Below are 19,415 nucleotides of genomic sequence, written 5' to 3'. Positions count from 1 at the left end.
CCAATAGAATACAAGAGATAGAAGAAAGAATCTCAGACTCTGAGGACACCATAGAGAAATTAAACACTCTGACCAAAGAAAACAGCAAATCCAACAAATTCTCATCACAAAACATTCAGGAACTGTGGGACACAATAAAAAAAACAAATCTAAGAATAATAGGAGTAGAAGAAGGAGAAGAATTGCATTTCAAAGGTCCAGAAAATATACTCAACAAAATTATAGAAGAAAACTTTCCCATCCTAAAGAACGATATTCCTATGAAGGTCCAAGAAGCATACAGAACACTGAATAGACTGGATCAGAAAGAAACATCCCCTCGTCATATAATAATCAAAACACAAAGCATTCAGACTAAAGAAAGGATATTGAGAGCTGCAAAGGAAAAAGGTCAAGTAACTTATAAAGGTAAACCTATCAGACTTACACCAGACTTCTCGATGGAAACCATGAAAGCCAGAAGGTCCTGGATAGAGGTACTGCAGAAACTAAGAGACAATGGATGCAAGCCCAGACTACTTTAACCAGCCAAGCTATTGTTCACTATCAACGGAGAAAACAAAATATTCCAGGATAAAAACAAATTTAAACAATATGTAGCTACTAATCCAGCCTTACAGAGAATACTAGAAGGAAAATCACAACCCAAGGAATCCAACATTCCCAACACTGCCTACATTAACTCAGACATCTAGCAACCCTTCACAAGCACAACTCAAAGAAGGAAAACACATACACTCTACTACCCAAAAAAATGACCGGAGTCATCGATCACTGGTCATTAATATCACTTAATATCAATGGACTCAACTCACCTATAAAGAGGCACAGACTTAGAGATTGGATACGAAAACAGGATCCAACATTCTGCTGTCTACAAGAAACATACCTCAACCACAAAGACAGACACCTACTCCAAGTAAAGGGTTGGGAAAAGGTTTTCCAAGCAAATGGACCTAAGAAACAAGCGGGTGTGGCCATTCTAATATCTAACAAAATCGACTTCAAACTAAAATCAATCAGAAGAGATGGAGATGGACATTTCATACTCATAACAGGAACAATTCATCAGGAAGAAGTCTCAATCTTGAATATCTATGCCCCTAATATAAAGGCACCCACATATGTAAAAGAAACTCTTCTAGAACTCAAGGCAGTCATCAAACCACACACACTAATAGTAGGAGACTTCAACACTCCTCTCTCACCAATGGACAGGTCAATCAGACAGAAACCTAACAGAGAAATAAGAGATTTACTGGAGGTACTGAATCAAATGGACTTAACAGACATCTATAGAACACTCCACCCAAATAGGAAAGAGTATACCTTCTTCTCTGCAGCTCATGGAACCTTCTCGAAAATTGACCACATACTTGGTAACAAAGCAAACTTCCACAATACAAAAAAACATTAGTAACCACCTGTGTCTTGTCAGATCACCATGGATTAAAATTAGAATTCAACAACAATGGTACCCCCAGGAAGCCAACAAACTCATGGAAACTGAACAGTCAACTACTAAATCACCCCTGGGTCAAGGAAGAAATAAAGAAAGAAATTAAAGTCTTCCTTGAATATAATTAAAACAAAGACACAACGTATTCAAACCTATGGGACACAATGAAAGCAGTGCTAAGAGGAAAGTTCATAGCACTAAGTGCCCAATTAAAGAAAACGAAGAAAGCACACATTGGAGACTTAACAACACACTTGAAAGCTCTAGAAAGAAAAGAAGCTGATTTATCCAGGAGGAGTAGAAGACTGGAAATAATCAAACTGAGGGCTGAAATCAACAAAATAGAAACACAGAAAACAATTCAAAGAATCAATGAAGCAAAAATCTGGTTCTTGGAGAAAATTACAAGATTGACAAACCCCTATCCAAACTAATCAAACGGCAGAGAGAGAACTTGCAAATTAATAGGATCAGAAATGAAAAGGGGGACATAACCAGAGACACAGAGGAAATTCAGAGAATCATTAGATCTTACTACAAAAGTTTATATGCCACAAAGTTGGAAAATGTAAAAGAAATGGACATTTTTTAAGATAAGTACCATATACCAAAGTTGAACCAAGAACAGGTGAACAATCTAAATAGACCTGTTAGTCGTGAAGAATTAGAAGCTGTTATCAAAAATCTCCCTACCAAAAAAAGCCCAGGACCAGATGGTTTCAATGCAAAATTCTACCAGAACTTCCAGGAAGAGCTAATACCTATACTCCTTAATGTACTTCACAATATAGAAGCAGAAGAGTCATTGCCAAACTCCTTTTATGAAGCTACAGTTACTCTGATACCAAAACCACACAAAGACACAACCAAGAAAGAGAATTACAGGCCAATCTCACTCATGAACATCGACGCGAAAATTCTCAATAAAATACTGGCAAACCGAATCCAAGAACACATTAGAAAAATTATCCATTATGATCAAATAGGCTTCATCCCAGAGATGCAGGGCTTGTTCAACATACGCAAATCTATCAATGTAATCCATCTTATAAATAAACTGAAAGAAAAAAAACCATATGATCATTTCATTGGATGCTGAAAAAACATTTGACAAAATTCAACACCCATTTATGATAAAGGTGTTGGAGAGACTGGGCATACAAGGATCATACCTAAATATAATAAAAGCAATATACAGCAAGTCAACAGCTAACATCAAATTGAATGGAGAGAAACTCAAAGCCTTTCCACTAAAATCAGGAACACTACAAGGCTGTCCACTCTCTCCATACCTCTTCAATATAGTGCTTGAAGTTCTAGCAATAGCAATAAGACAACATAAGGGGATCAAGGGAATTCGAATTGGAAAGGATGAAGTTAAACTTTCGTTATTTGCAGACGATATGATAGCATACATAAGTGACCCCAAAAATTCTACCAAAGAACTCCTACAGCTGATAAACACTTTTAGGAATGTGGCAGGATACAAGATCAACTCCAAAAAATCAGTGGCACTCCTATACACAAAGGATAAAGAAGCAGAGAGGGAAATCAGAGAAACATCACCTTTCACGATAGCCACAAATAGCATAAAATATCTTGGGGTTACTCTAACCAAGAATGTGAAAGACCTATTTGACAAGAACTTTAAGCCTTTGAAAAGAGAAATTGAGGAGGATACCAGAAAATGGAAAGACCTCCCCTGCTCTTGGATTGGGAAAATCAACATAGTAAAAATGGCAATTCTACCAAAAGCAATCTATAGATTCAATGCAATCCCCATCAAAATCCCATCAAACGTCTTCACAGACCTTGAGAGAACAATAATCAAGTTTATATGGAAAAACGAAAAACCCAGGATAGCCAAAACAATCTTATACAATAAAGGAACTTCTGGAGGCATTACTATCCCTGACTTCAAACTCTATTACAGAGCTACAGTATTGAAAACAGCTTGGTATTGGCATAACAACAGAGAAGTCGACCTATGGAATCGAATAGAAGACCCAGATACTAACCCTCAAACCTATGAACACCTAATTTTTGACAAGGGAGCTAAAGGTATACAATGGAAGAAGGAAAGCATCTTTAACAAATGGTGCTGGCATAACTGGATGTCAACCTGTAGAAGAATGAAAATAGATCCATATCTATCACCATGCACAAAACTCAAGTCCAAATGAATTAAAGACATCAACATCAATCTGTCCACTTTGAACCTGATAGAAGAGAAAGTGGGAAGTAGTCTACAAGATATAGGCACAGGAGGCCACTTCCTATGTAGGACCCCAGTAGCACAAACAATAAGAGAAACAATGAATAAATGGGACCTGCTGAAACTGAGAAGCTTCTGTAAAGCAAAGGACACTGTCAGTAAGACAAAAAGGCTGCCTTCTGACTGGGAGAAGATCTTCACCAACCCCTCATCAGACAAAGGTCTGATCTCTAGAATATACAAAGAACTCAAGAAACTAGACACTAAAACTCTAATTAACCCAATTAAAAAATGGGGTACTGATCTGTACAGAGAATTCACAACAGATGAACTTCGAATGGCCAGAAGACACTTAAGGTCATGCTCAACCTCCTTAGCGATCAGGGAAATGCAAATCAAAACCACTTTGAGATACCATCTTACACCTGTCAGAATAGCTAAACTCAAAAACACCAATGATAGCCTATGCTGGAGAGGATGTGGAATGAGGGGAACACTCATCCATTGTTGGTGGGAATGCAAACTTGTGCAGCCACTGTGGAAATCAGTTTGGCGGTTTCTCAGGAAACTGGGAGTCAACCTCCCTCAGGACCCAGCAAATCCACTCTTGGGAATATACCCTAGAGATTCCCGAACATACTACAAAAGCGTTTGTTCAACTATGTTCATAGCAGCACTATTTGTAATAGCCAGAACCTGGAAACAGCCTAGGTGCCCCTCAATAGAAGAATGGTTAAAAAAGGTGTGGAACATATACACATTAGAGTTTTACTCAGCGGTAAAAAATAATGACATCTTGAATTTTGCATGCAAATGGATGGAAATAGAAAACGCTTTACTGAGTGAGGTAAGCCAGACCCAAAAAGAGGAACACGGTATGTATTCACTCATAAGTGGATTCTAACCATAATTAAAGGTCTTTGAGCCTATTATTCGTGATCCTAGAGAAGCTAAATAAGAAGATGAACCTGATGAAGATTATTTAGCTATTCGCCAGGAGGTAGGAAATAGTCAAGAGTCCCAGGCAACCTTGGGTGCATGGGGGGGGGGGGGGTGGGAGGGTTGTTGGAAGGGGAGAGGGTTAGAGAGAAGGGAGTAGGGGAGGAATGGAGAAAGCTCGGTTGACCGGGATGGGGGAAAGGGAGGAAGGATGAATATGGGATCAGGGAAGAATATATTTCAACTAAGGGAGTCATTTTAGGGTTTACAGGAAACTTGATTATATATGGGATCCCAGGTCCAAAGAGAGATCCCCAGATTGTTCTCTGGACAGAGGAGAGGGTGCCTGAACCGGCCTTGGCCCATAACCATACTGATGAATATTTTGCTTATCACCATAGATCCTTCATCTGGCATTGGATGGCGATACAAACGGAGACCCACATTGGAGCACCGGACTGAGCCCTCCAAGATCCAAATGAGGAGCAGAAGGACAAAGAAAATGACGAAGGACTGCGAGGGATGCTATCACCCACTGATACATGGGGTCGGATCTAATGAGAGTTTACCAAGGCCAGTTGGACTGCGACTGAACGAGCACGTGATCCAACCAGATTCTCTGAATGTGGCCGGATTCTCTGATTGTGGCTGGCCTGGAGTCTTTCTGAGAAGCCATTGACAATGACACTGGGACTAGTTTCCTCTGCATATACTGGATTTTTGGGATCCAGTCTTTTGGATACTCACCTTCCTGGACATGGAGGGAGGAGGGGGGAACTTGAACTTCCCACAGGGCAGGAAACCCTGACTGCCCTTAGGGACAAAGAGGGAGGAGGAGAGGGAGGGGGGAGTGGGAGGGTATTGGGAAGAGGGGCGTAAATGGAAACTTTTATAATTTAATAAAATTACTTTCAAAAAGAAAACAAAAAAAATCTAATAGCTTAATATTTACCTTTATGTAAAAGGTACCAAACTTGTATAACTAGCTCAAGTTGTAAAAGTGCATTTCTCATCATTTATTCTGTACCCTGGTGCTTACTTAGGCATCTAAGTCTGAGCATTATTTCCAGGTCTTAGTTGATCCCCATTGCACACACCATGCCACTACCTCTATTACCTGTTGGAAAAGTCACTTTTAGAACCAATACTCTAGCCAAACACCTCAGAGCCCTTCTTCTTGCCCCTTTTCATCATGCTCTGATTTGTCAGCAAGCCAAGAAGTTTCAAATGTGACAGCAGCTCCAGCATCTGCCTCCTTTGCACCACATCAGGTTCATGGCAACTGAAAAATCCACTGGCCATTGTCTCCTCTGGGTCTACGTCATGGCTACTAAAAAGATCCACTGGCCATTGACTCCCTGTGTCTATGTCATGGTTGCTGAATAAATCCACTATTTAATGTGTTACTTGCTTCAAATTTTCCATCCCTCCAAACTAAATCTCCAAATGCCAACCCAAGTGGTCCTTTTTAATCAAATGTCTTATCATGTCCTTCCTTCAAGTAGGTACTTCCCTGTTTCCCTCATTCAAATAAAATTCAAAACCGTGAACATGGCCTTCAGAGTTCACCTAGAGACTCTTTGTCTGGTCACAGCCTCTACCCTTTTCCCAGTACACTATATCTCTCCCTTCTTGTCATCCTCAGGCTTCCAAGCCAGGCCTTGCCTTGAGGACTTTGTGGCATTCCCAGGTTTGCTTTTCTTATGTTAGTCTGGGTTACTCTCTCTCATCCTATTGGTCTCAAATCAAACTACCACTTTCTCAAATAGTAGAATGAATTTGAATGTGATCATTCATCTAAAATAACATCTTTATTTATTTCACTTTTATTTTTTTGTCAAACACTTCAATGAGTGACACATTTGTTTACCTTGTGGTTTGAAAAAAAAAGTCTCTCTACCACCCTAGAATGTCAACTCTGAAAACAGGTATGTGCTTTTAATCATTTAATGTCATATTTCTTGGGTGTCAAAAAATGCCTGGCACATGGTAGGAAACTCCATAAATATTTACTGAATGAATGAACACCCAGATGGAATTACACTAAGATTCCTCATGTATCACTCTCTGTCAACAGCTTATTTAACAAGCCTGCAATTGATGGCCTTTCTTCTGGGACCAAGTCTTCTCTTTCAAGATGTTGAACAATTCAAACAATATTCTTCATTCATGCTGTTATGGGACACAAATTCCCACACTACTCTGAAGGTTATGGCACATTGTTCCTTTAGATAGTTCCTTGTCATATAATTTATAGGACAAACATCTGACAGAACAATTTAAAGGAGAAAGGCTGCAGTTTGGGTCAGGGTATCAGAGCCACCTCAGCTGTGAGGACAAGAAAGGCAGGGTGATAAGAGTGCACTCATGGGGCTAGGGATCTACTATTTAAGTGTCTTCATATGACATGGGCCAGGATGTAAAGAATTCTGGCTTAATCCAGAAGTGGATATAACGATGGATCACTACACTATGACCAACTTCTACCAGCCAGCCACCATTGACTGAGAGTTTCACAGTGCCCTAAATCAGATGACAATCTTAGAAAACAAGTATCCAAACATACAAGTGCTCAGATCATAACAAGTAACATTTTATATTTGTGGTTTAGGAATAATTTTCTGTAAAATATTTTATTCATTCATTTATTATTTATTTTTAATGAGCTCTACATTTTCTCTGCTCCCTTCCCTGACCTTTTCCTCCCCTTCAACCCTCTCCTAAGGTCCCCATGCTACCAATTTACTCAGGAGATCTTGTCTTTTTCTACTTCTCATGTAGATTAGATCAATGTCTTTCTTAGAGTCCTCATTGCTGTCTAGGTTCTCTGAGATTATGACTTGTGGACTGGTTTTCTTTGGTTTATGTTTTAAAACCACTTATGAGTGAGTACATGTGATAATTGTCTTTCTTGGTATGGTTACCTCACTCAATATGATGCTTTCCATCTCCATCCATTTGCCTGCAAAATTCAAGATATCATTATTTTTTTTCTGCTGTGTAGTACTTAATTGTGTAAATGTATCACATTTTCCTAATTCATTCTTTGGTCAAGGGGCATTTAGGTTGCTTCCAGGTTCTGGCTATGACACATAATACTGTTGTGAACATAGTTGAGCACATGTCCTTGTGGCGCGATTGAGCATCCTTTGGATAGATACGCAAAAGTGGTATTGCTAGTTCTTGAGGAAGGTTGTTTCCTAATTTTCTGATAAATCGCCACACTACCATCCAAAGGGGCTGTACCAGCTTGCATCCTACCAGTAATGCAGGAGTATTCCCTTTTTCCTACAACCTCTCCAGCATAAGTTGTCATCAGTGTTTTTGATCTTGGCCATTCTTACAGGTGTAAGATGAAATCTCAGAGTTGTTGTGATTTGCATTTCTCTGATGACTAAGGATGTTAAACATTTCCTTAAGTGTCTTTCAGCCATTTTAGATTCCTTTTGAGAGTTCTCTGTTTAGGTCTGTACTCCATTATCTTTATTGGATTGTTTGTTCTTTTGAAGACCAATTTCTTGTGTTCTTTGTATATTTTGGAGACCAGATCTCTGTCTGATGTGGGGTTAGTGAAGATCTATTCCCATTCTATAGGCTGTCTGTAAAGCAAGGATCATTTGCTTTATAGAAGCTTATCAGTTAGGAGGTCCCATTTATTAATTGTCTCTCTAAGTGTCTGTTCTTCCGTGGTTACATTTAGGAAATAGTCTCCTGTGCCAAGGCATTCAAGTGTACTTCCCACATACTCTTCTATGAGGTTCAATGTGGTTGGCTTTATGTTGAGGCCTTTGATCCATTTGAACTTGAGTTTTGTGCAAGGTGATAGATATGGGTCTATTTTCATTCTTCTACATGTTGGTATCCAGTTATGCCAGCACCATTTGTTAAATATACTTTCTTTTTTCCATTTGATATTTTTTGCTTCTTTGTCAAAAATTAGACGTTTGAAGGTGTGTGGATTAATATCTGGGTCTTAGATTCAGTTCCATCGGTCCTTCTGTCTGTTTTTATGGGAATACCAGGCTGTTTTCAGTACTGTAGCTCTGTAGTAGCGTTAGAAGTCAGTGATTGTGATGCCTGCAGAAGTTCTTTTATTGTACAGAATTGTTTTGACTATCCTGGGTATTTTGCTTTTCTATGTGAAGCTGAGTACCGTTCTTTCGAGGTCTTTGAAGAATTTTACTGGAATTTTGATGAGCATTGCATTGAATTTGGAGATTCCTTTTAGTAAGATTGCCATTTTTACTATGTTAATCCTCCTACTGAAGAGCATGGGAGATCTTGCTGCTTTCTGGTGTCTTCTTCAATTTCTTTCTTCAAAGATTTAAAGTTCTTGTCATACAAGTCTTCCACTTTGTTTGGTTAGAGTTACTCAGAGATAATTTATGCTATTTGTGGCTATTGTGAAATGTGATGTTTCTCTGATTTCTTTCTCAGCCCATTTACCATCTGTGTACAGTAAGGATACTGATTTTTTTTAGTTAATCTTATATTTTGCTACATTACTGAAAGTGTTTATGAGTTGTAGAAGTTTCTTAGAAGAATTCTTGGGTTCGCTTATGTAAACTATCATATCATCTGCAAATAGTGATAGTTTGACTTCTTTTCCGATTTACATGCCCTGATCTTCTTTTGGTGTCTTATTGCTGTATCTAGGACCTCAAGAACCATATTAAATAGATATGGAGAGGGTGGACAAGCCTGTCTTGTTCCTAATTTCAGTGGGATCACTGGGAGTTTCACTCCATTTAGTTTTATGATGGATGTTGGCTTGCTGTATATTGCCTTTATTATGTTTAGGTATGGGTGATCCTTTTATCCCTGCTCTTTCCAAGATCTTTATCATGAAGGGCTTTTGCATTTTGATGAAAGCTTTTTTGGCATCTAATGAGATGATCATGTGGTTTTTATTTGTCAGTTTGTTTATATGGTGGATTATGTTGACAGATTTTAATATGTTGAACAATCCCTGCATCTCTGGGATGAAGCTTACTTGATCATGGTGGATGATGGTTCTGATGTGTTCCTGGATTTGATTTGCAAGTATTTTATTTAGTATTTTTTTGCGTCAATGTTCCTGAGTGAGATTGGTCTGTAATTCTCTTTCTTGGTAATGTCTTTCTGTGGTTTGGGTATCAGGGTAATTGTAGCCTCATAAAAAGAGTTTGGGAATGTTCCTTCTGTTTCTATTGTGTGGAATATTTTGAGGAGTATTAGTATTAGAACTAATACTAATTTTACCTTTAATCTTTAAAAATCTTTTAGACTTCTGAGTTGAAACCTTCTGGATATGGGCTTTGTTTGGTTGGAGACTTTTGATGACTGTTTCTATTTCTTCAGCAGTTATAGGTCTGTTTAATTTGCTTATCTGGTCTTGATTTAATTTTGGTAAGTGATATTTAATCTAGAAATTTGTCCCTTTCCTTTAAACTTTCCAATTTTGTGGAGTGCAGGTTTTGGAAATATGGCATGATGATTCTCTGTATTTCCTCCGTGTCTGTTGTTATGTCCCCCTTTTTGATTTTGTTAATTTGGATATTCTCTCTTTGCCTTTTGGTTAGGTTGGATAGAGGTTTGTCTATTTTGTTGATTTTCTCGAAGAACCAACTCCTTGTCTCATTGATTCTTTGTGTTGTTTTCTTTGATTTTATTTTGTTGATTTTAGGTCTCATTTTGATTATTTCCTGCCATCTAGTCCTCTTAGGTGAGTTTGCTTCTTTTTGTTCTAAAGTTTTCAAATGTTCTGTTAATTCACTAATGTGGGATTTTTCCAGGTTCTTTATGTAGGCATTTAGTGCTATGAACTTTCCTCTTAGCATCGCTTTTATTTTATCCCATAAATTTGGGTATGTTGTGTGGTCATTTTTATTGAATTTTATGAAGTTTTTAATTTCTCCATATACTTCTTCCTTGTCCCTTTGATGATTCAGATGAGCATTGTTTAATTTTTATGTGTTTGTGGGCTTTCTTGGATTAGAATTACTATTGTTCTCTAGTTTTAAGCCATGGTGATCTGATAAAATACATGGGGATATTTGAATTTTTTTGTATTTGTTGAGGTTTGTTTTGTTACAGATATGTGGTCAGTTTTGGGAATGTTCCATGAGGTACTGAGAAAAAGGTATATTCCTTTATGTTTGGATGGAATATTCTATAGATGTCTGTTAAATCCATTTGAGTCATAACATCTGTTAGTTCCCTTATTTATTTATTAATTTTTTTTTGCCTCACTGACCTGTCCAGTGGTGAGAGTGGAGTGTTGAAGTTTCCCACTATTAGTGTGTGGGGTTTAATGTATGATTTAATCTTTAGAAGTGTTTCTTTTACATATGAGGGAGTCCTTGTATTTGGGGCATACATATTCAGTATTGAAATTTCCTCTTGATGGATTTTTCCTGTGACTAATACGAAATGTCCTTCTTTGTCTCCTTTGATTGATTTTAGTTTGAAGTCTAGTTTGGTAGATATTAGGATAACTATATATGCTTGTTTCTTAGGTCGGTTTGATTGGAATATTTTTTCCCAACCCTTTACTCTGAGAAGACATGATGTCTGTGTTTAAAGTTGAGGTGTGTTTCTTATATGCAGAAGGATGGATTCTGCTTTCGTATCCAATCTGTTAGTTTGTGCCTTTTTTAAAAAAATATTTATTTATTTATTAAAAATGTCCATCTCCTCCCCTCCTTCCATTTCCCTCCCCCTCCCCTCTCCCCTCCCTCTCCAGTCTTAAGAGAAGTCAGGGTGCCCTGCCCTGTGAGAAGTCCAAGGCCCTCCTCCCTCCATCCAGGTATAAAAAGGTGTGCATCCAAACAGACTAGGCCAAAAAAGCAGTAGAATCAAAACCCAGTGCCATTATCATTGGCTTCTCAGACAGCCCTCATTGTCAGCCACATTCAGAGAATCCGGTCTGATCACATGCTCGTTCGATGCCAGTTCAGCTGGCCTAGGTGAGCTCCCATTAGATCAGTCCCACTGTCACCGTGGGTGGATGCACCCCTCGTGGTCCTGACTTCCTTGTTCATGTTCTCCCTCCTTCTGCTCCTCATTTGGACCTTGGGAGCTCAGTCCAGTGCTCCAAAGTGAGTCTCTGTCTCTATCTCCATCCATCACCAGATGAAGGTTCTATGGTGATATGCAAGATATTCATCAGTGTGGCTATGGGAGAAGATCAGTTCAGTCATCCTCTCCTCTGGTGCTCAAGGACCTAGCTGGGGACATCCCCTTGGACACCTGGGAACCCCTATAGAGTCAAGTCTCTTGCAACCCTAAAATGGCTCCCTTAGTTAATATCTCTTCTTCCCTGCTTCCATATCCACCCTTTCTCCATCTCAACCATCCCATTGCCCCAAGCTCTCCCCAATCCTCCCCTTCTCCCTTCTCTCTCCACATTTCCTCTCCCCCAACTCTGCCCCCACCCCTGTACTCCCTTCTTTTGCCAGACTATCTTTCTACTTCCAATATCTAGGAGGATAAATAAATGTTTTTCTTTAGATTCACCTTTTTATTTAGGTTCTCTAGGATCATGCACTATAGGCTCAATGTCCTTTGTTTATGGATAAAATCCACTTATGAATGAGTACATACCATATTCATCTTTATGGGTCTGGTTTATTTCACTCAGTAAAGTGTTTTCTATTTCCATCCATTTGCTTGCAGAATTCAAGATGTCATTTTTTTTTTTTACCGATGAGTAGAACTCTAATGTATATATGTGCCACACCTTCTTTATCCATTCTTCCATTGAGGGTCACCGAGGTTGTTTCTAGGTTCTGGCTATTACAAATAGTGCTGCTATGAACATAGTTGAACAAATGCTTTTGTAGTATGATTGGGCATCTCTTGGGTATATTCCCAAGAGTGAAATTACTGGATCCTGAGGTAAGTTGACTCCCAGTTTCCTCAGAAACCGTAACACTGATTTCCAAAGTGTTTGCACAAGTTTGCATTCCCACTAGCAATGGATGAGTGTTCTACTTACTCCACATCCTCCCAGCATAGATTATCATTGGTGTTTTTGATTTTAGCCATTCTGACAGGTGTAAGAAGGTATCTCAACGTCGTTTTGATTTGCATTTCCCTGACTGCTAAGGAAGTTGAACATGACCTTAAGCATCTTTTGGTCATTTGAGAATTCTGTTGAGAATTCTTTGTTCAGTTCAGTACCCCATTTTTTAATTGGGTTATTCAGAATTTTAATGTCTAGTTTCTTGAGTTCTTTATATATTTTGGATATCATAGTCTGTGCCTTTTTATAGGTGAGTTGAGTCCATTTCTATTAAGGGATACTAATGACCAGTGATTGCTAACTACTGTTAATTTAGTTTTCTATGTTGGTGATGTTAATTTGTGTGTTCTTCCCTTCTTTGGGATTTGTTGCTATGAGACCATCAATTGTCTGTGTTCTGGTTGATGTAGCCAACTTCCTTGGGTTAGAGTTTCCCTTCTAGTATTTTGTGTAGGGCTTGGTTTGTAGCTAGATATTGGTTAAATCCGGTTTCGTCATGGGATATCTTGTTTTGCTTTTCTATGGTGATTGAAAGTTTTGCTAGGTATAATAGTCTGGGCCGGCATCCGTGGTCTCTTAATGACTGTATAAGGCTTGACCACAACTTTCTGGCTTTCATTTTCTCCAATGACAAGTCAGGTATAATTCTGATAGATCTACCTTTATATGTTACTTGGCTTTTTTTTCTTTTGCAGCTCTTAATATTCTTTCTTTAGTCTGTATGTTTAGTGTTTTGATTATTATGTGGTGAGGGAACATTTTTTTATTGATCAAGTCTGTTTGGTCTTCTGTAAGCTTTTTGTATTGTCATAGGCATTCCTTTCTTTTAGTTGTGAAAGTTTTCTTCTATGATTTTGTTAAATATATTTTTTGTGCTTCTGAGTTGAACTTCTTTTTTTTTTCGAAGATTAAATTACTTCATTTATTTCAATTTGTTCTCTTTACTGGGAGAATTTTTGGGGAAAAATGTGTTATTTCATATTTTTTTCCTTATTTATTTATTTAAAGACTTTCCACTTCCTCTCCTTCTCCCAATATCCTCCTGCTCCCCCAACTCCGTTTCCTCCTCCCTCACCATTCCCAAGAGCAGTCAGGGTTTCCTGCCCTGTGGGAAATCCAAGTTCCTCCCCTCTCCCTCCAGGTCCAGGAAGGTGAGCATCCAAACAGACTTGGATCCCAAAAAGCCAGTACATGCAGACGAAACAAGACCCAGTGCCATTGTCAATGGCTTCTCAGTCAGCCCCCATGTCAGCCACATTCAGGGAATCCGGTTTGATCACATGCTCGTTCAGTCCCAGTCCAGCTGGCCTTGGTGAGCTCTCATTCGATCAGTCCCCTTGTATCAGTGGGTGAACTCACCCTTCACGGTCCTGACTTTTTTTTCATGTTCTCCTTTCTTCTGCTCTTCATTTGGACCTTGGGGGCTCAGTCCAGTGCTCCAATATGGGTCTCCATCTCTTTCTCCATCCATCATCGGATGAAGGTTCCCTCTGGTTCTGCTTTCCTTGCTCATGATCTCCCTCCCTCTGCTTCTCATTTGGACCTAGGGAGTTAAGTCCAGTGTTCCAATATGTGTCTCTGTCTTTATCTCCATCCTTCACCATATCAAGGTTCTGTGGTGACAGGCAAAATATTCATCAGTATGGTTATGGGCAAGGCCAGTTCAGGCACCCTCTCCTCTACAGCCCAGGGAACAATCTGGGGACCTCTCCTTGGGCCTGGAAACCCCTCCAGAATCAAGTCATTGCAAACCCTAAAATGGCTCCCTTAGTTGAGATATAAACTTCCCTGCTCTCATAACCATCCTTCCTCCCTCCCCCATCCCATTCCCCCAAGCCATCCCCAATCCTCCCCCTCTCCCCTCTCCCTAACCATCTTCCCTTACTTCCATCCCCCACCCCCTGGGCACCAAAGTTTGCCTGGCAATCTTGTCTACTTCTAATATCCAGGAGGATAACTATATGATTTTCTTCAGGTTCACCTTCTTATTTAGCTTCTCTAGGATCACGAATTATAGACTCAAAGACCTTTAACTATGGCTAGAATCCACTTATGAGTGAGAACATACCATATTCCTATTTTTGGGTCTGGGTTACCTCACTCAGTAAAGCGTTTTCTATGTCAATCCATTTGCATGCAGAATTCAAGATGTCATTGTTTTTTACCGCTGAGTAAAACTCTAATGTGTATATGTTCCACACCTTGTTTTAACGATTCTTCAATTGAGGGGCACCTAGGTTGTTTCCATGCTCTGGTTATTACAAATAGTGCAGCTATGAACATAGTTGAACAAATACTTTAGTAGTATGATAGGAAATCTTTGGGTATATTCTCAAGAGCGGAATTGCTGGGTCTTGAGGGAGGTTGACTCCCAGTTTCCTGAGAAACTGCCATACTGATTTCCACAGTGGCTGCACAAGTTTGCATTCCCACCAACAATGGATGAGTGTTCACCTCACTCTACATTCTATCCAGCATAGGCTATCATTGGTGTTTTTGAGTTTAGCTATTATGACAGGTGTAAGATGGTATCACAAAGTGGTTTTGATTTGCATTTCCCTGACCGCCAAGGAGGTTGAGCATGACCTTAAGTGTCTTTTGGCCATTCGAAGTTCATCTGTTGTAAATTCTCTGTTCAGTTCAGTACCCCATTTTTTAATTGGGTTAATTAGAGTTTTAGTGTCTAGTTTCTTGAATTCTTTGTGTATTTTGGAGATCAGACCTTTGTCTGATGAGGGGTTGGTAAAGATCTTCTCCCAGTCAGAAGGTAGCCTTTTTGACTCACTGATAGTGTCCTTTGCTTTACAGAAGCTTCTCAGTTTCAGTAGGTCCCACTTATTCATTGTTGCTCTTATTGTCTGTGCTACTGGGGTTCTACCTAGGAAGTGGTCTCCTGTGCCTATATCCTGTAGATTACTTCCCACTTTCTCTTCTATTAGGTTCAAAGTGGAAAGATTAATGTTGATGTCTTTAATCCATTTAGACTTGAGTTTTGTGCATGGTGAGAGATACGGATCTACTTTCATTCTTCTACAGGTTGACATCCAGTTATGCCAGCACCATTTGTTAAAGATGCTTTCCTTCTTCCATTGTATACCTTTAGCTCCCTTGTCAAAAATTAGGAGTTCATAGGTTTGTGGGTTAATATTCGGGTCTTCTATTCGATTCCATAGGTCGACTTCTCTGTTCTTATGCCAATACCAAGCTGTTTTCAATACTGTAGCTCTGTAATAGAGTTTGAAGTAAGGGATAGTAATGCCTCCAGAAGTTCCTTTATTGTATAAGATTGGTTTGGCTATCCTGGGTTTTTTGTTTTTCCATATAAACTTGATTATTGTTCTCTCAAGGTCTGTGAAGAAGTTTGATGGGATTTTGATGGGGATTGCATTGAATCCATAGATTGCTTTTGGTAGAATTACCATTTTTACTATGTTGATTCTCCCAATCCAAGAGCAGGGGAGGTCTTTCCATTTTCTGGTATCCTCCTCAATTTCTTTCTTCAGAGACTTAAAGTTCTTGTCAAATAGGTCTTTCACTTCCTTGGTTAGAGTAACCCCAAGATATTTTATGCTATTTGTGGCTATCGTGAAAGGTGATGTTTCTCTGATTTCCCTCTCTGCTTCTTTATCCTTTATGTATAGGAGGGCAACCGATTTTTTTGGAGTTGATCTTGTATCCTGCCACATTCCTAAAAGTGTTTATCAGCTGTAGGAGTTCTTTGGTAGAATTTTTGGGGTCACTTATGTATGCTATCATATCGTCTGCAAATAACAAAAGTTTAACTTCATCCTTTCCAATTCGAATTCCCTTGATCCCCTTATGTTGTCTTATTGCTATTGCTAGAACTTCAAGCACTATATTGAAGAGGTATGGAGAGAGTGGACAGCCTTGTAGTGTTCCTGATTTTAGTGGAAAGGCTTTGAGTTTCTCTCCATTCAATTTGATGTTAGCTGTTGACTTGCTGTATATTGCTTTTATTATATTTAGGTATGATCCTTGTATGCCCAGTCTCTCCAACACCTTTATCATAAATGGGTGTTGAATTTTGTCAAATGTTTTTTCAGCATCCAATGAAATGATCATATGGTTTTTTTTCTTTCAGTTTATTTATAAGATGGATTACATTGATAGATTTGCGTATGTTGAACAAGCCCTGCATCTCTGGGATGAAGCCTATTTGATCATAATGGATAATTTTTCTAATGTGTTCTTGGATTCGGTTTGCCAGTATTTTATTGAGAATTTTCGCGTCGATGTTCATGAGTGAGATTGGCCTGTAATTCTCTTTCTTGGTTGTGTCTTTGTGTGGTTTTGGTATCAGAGTAACTGTAGCTTCATAAAAGGAGTTTGGCAATGACTCTTCTGCTTCTATATTGTGAAGTACATTAAGGAGTATAGGTATTAGCTCTTCCTGGAAGTTCTGGTAGAATTTTGCATTGAAACCATCTGGTCCTGGGCTTTTTTTGGTAGGGAGATTTTTGATAACAGCTTCTAATTCTTCACGACTAACAGGTCTATTTAGATTGTTCACCTGTTCTTGGTTCAACTTTGGTATATGGTACTTATCTAAAAAAAAAAAATTTCCATTTCTTTTACATTTTCCAACTTTGTGGCATACAAACTTTCGTAGTAAGATCTAATGATTCCCTGAATTTCCTCTGTGTCTGTGGTTATGTCCCCCTTTTCATTTCTGATCTTATTAATTTGCAAGTTCTCTCTCTGTCGTTTGATTAGTTTGGATAGGGGTTTGTCAATCTTGTTGATTTTCTCCAAGAACCAGATTTTTCTTTCATTGATTCCTTGGATTGTTTTCTGTGTTTCTATTTTGTTGATTTCAGAACTTAGTTTGATTATTTCCAGTCTTCTACTCCTCCTGGGTAAATCAGCTTCTTTTCTTCTAGAGCTTTCAAGTGTGTTGTTAGGTCTCCAATGTGTGCTTTCTTCGTTTTCTTTAATTGGGCACTTAGTGCTATGAACTTTCCTCTTAGCACTGCTTTCACAGTGTCCCATAGGTTTGACTATGTTGTGTCTTTATTTTCATTAAATTCAAGGAAGACTTTAATTTCTTTCTTTATTTCTTCCTTGACCCAGGGGTGATTTAGTAGTTGACTGTTCAGTTTCCATGAGTTTGTTGGCTTCCTGGGGGTACCATTGTTGTTGAATTCTAATTTTAATCCATGGTGATCTGACAAGACACAGGTGGTTACTAATAATTTTTTGTATCTTTGGAAGTTTGCTTTGTTACCGAGTATGTGGTCAATTTTTGAGAAGTTTCCATGAGCTGAAGGGAAGAAGGTATATTCTTTCCTATTTGGGTGGAGTGTTCTATAGATGTCTGTTAAGTCCATTTGATTCAATACTGCTGCTGGAATATCTTCCGCTGCTTCAGTCAATAGTATCTGAAGCACGAGCCCATGGTGCTGTGGGAAGGCCTTCTGCTCCATCAGCCAATAGCTGCTGAAATACCAGCCCACTGGGGCGTGGTATATTTCTCTTTTAAAAAGAGCCACAGATCTCGGCTCGGGCCTCTTGGTTCGGGCGCTTGGTCCTGGCTCCTGCTCCTGGCTCCTGCTCCAGCGACTAGGCTCCCTTCCTGACAGTTTATGGTGTATGTAAGTTTTACCCCCCAAAATAAATAACCGCTTAAAACATAACTGGTGTGGGATTGATTCGCCGTTATTTGGTGTCCAGTGTTTGGTTTAAGAACCACCCCACCTCTCCACCCCCAGCTTGGTCTCTGGTTTGGCTACCTGCCGCCAGCTCGACTTGGCCAGCTCGGCTTGGCACGAGCCCTCCCTCAGCCATAACCTCCACGCCTCCCAGGATACACAGGTCCAGACAGTCTCTACTGGCCTACTTTGCCCTGTTCTGCGTGGATTTTTTAATTTTTCCTTGCAATGTCAGTTGAAGAGCTCACAGCGTAAGCTCCCTTTGAAGTTTCAGCAAGCTGTTTGAAACCCCTGCCATCCGCCATAACTGATTGGGAGTGCTGCAAGCAGCTTGACCCTTAATCCCAGCACAGGGACACGGGGCCCAAAGCACTAGGCCTCTTTAGCAACAGTGCAATAGCTGTGTCACGACCCTCTGCATTGGGTTGAACAGAGCAGCAGGGCAGGAGAGCGCGGCCAGGGTAGTCCAGGCTGCCTTGTTTATTGGCCACTAGAAGCTCTCTGACCTTTTGTGATCTGTGAATTTAACCTCTGGATTTGAGTGTATATATTCTAGAGTTTACTTCCTGAATCAATGCCATTGCCATGTGGATTCAGGTGCGCCCCGCCTCCTACTGGCAGGCAACGATCATTACAGGTAAGATTTTTCTTTTCGGTTGAAAATAAATACAAACATACATACATACAAGTACAATTTCTTTTGATTGAAAATGTCAGAAAATATTACTATCCAAAAGTTCAATGGTTTTTAGGATATTCTGAAAGATGTCTCTGATATTCCTCTTACTTTGTTATTCCTGGGATCTGTCGCTTTTCTGGTGTTTGGCTATTTTATAAGAAAGATACAGTCCTTACAGACTGAATCTACAATGCTGAGGGCAGAGATTAAAACCTTAAGAACAATTCAGACTGATACCAACCTCCTCAAAAAAGAGTTTGGAGTTCTCAAGGAGGAGACTAGATCATTGTCTGATATGACTCGGTCGACTGACCAAAATATCAAGAAGGTACAGTCTGATATTGCTTCTTTAGAAGGGAGCTTCACTGCTCTGGAGGAGGGAACAACCAAAATGACTCGTAACCTCCAGTCCATGACTGTAAGTGCTGAAACATTAGCTGAGAGGATTA

This window comes from Myodes glareolus, chromosome 22, assembly GCF_982192425.1.
Source record: "Myodes glareolus chromosome 22, mMyoGla1.1, whole genome shotgun sequence".
NCBI lineage: Eukaryota > Metazoa > Chordata > Mammalia > Rodentia > Cricetidae > Myodes > Myodes glareolus.
Note: the sequence above shows the minus strand (reverse complement) of the source record.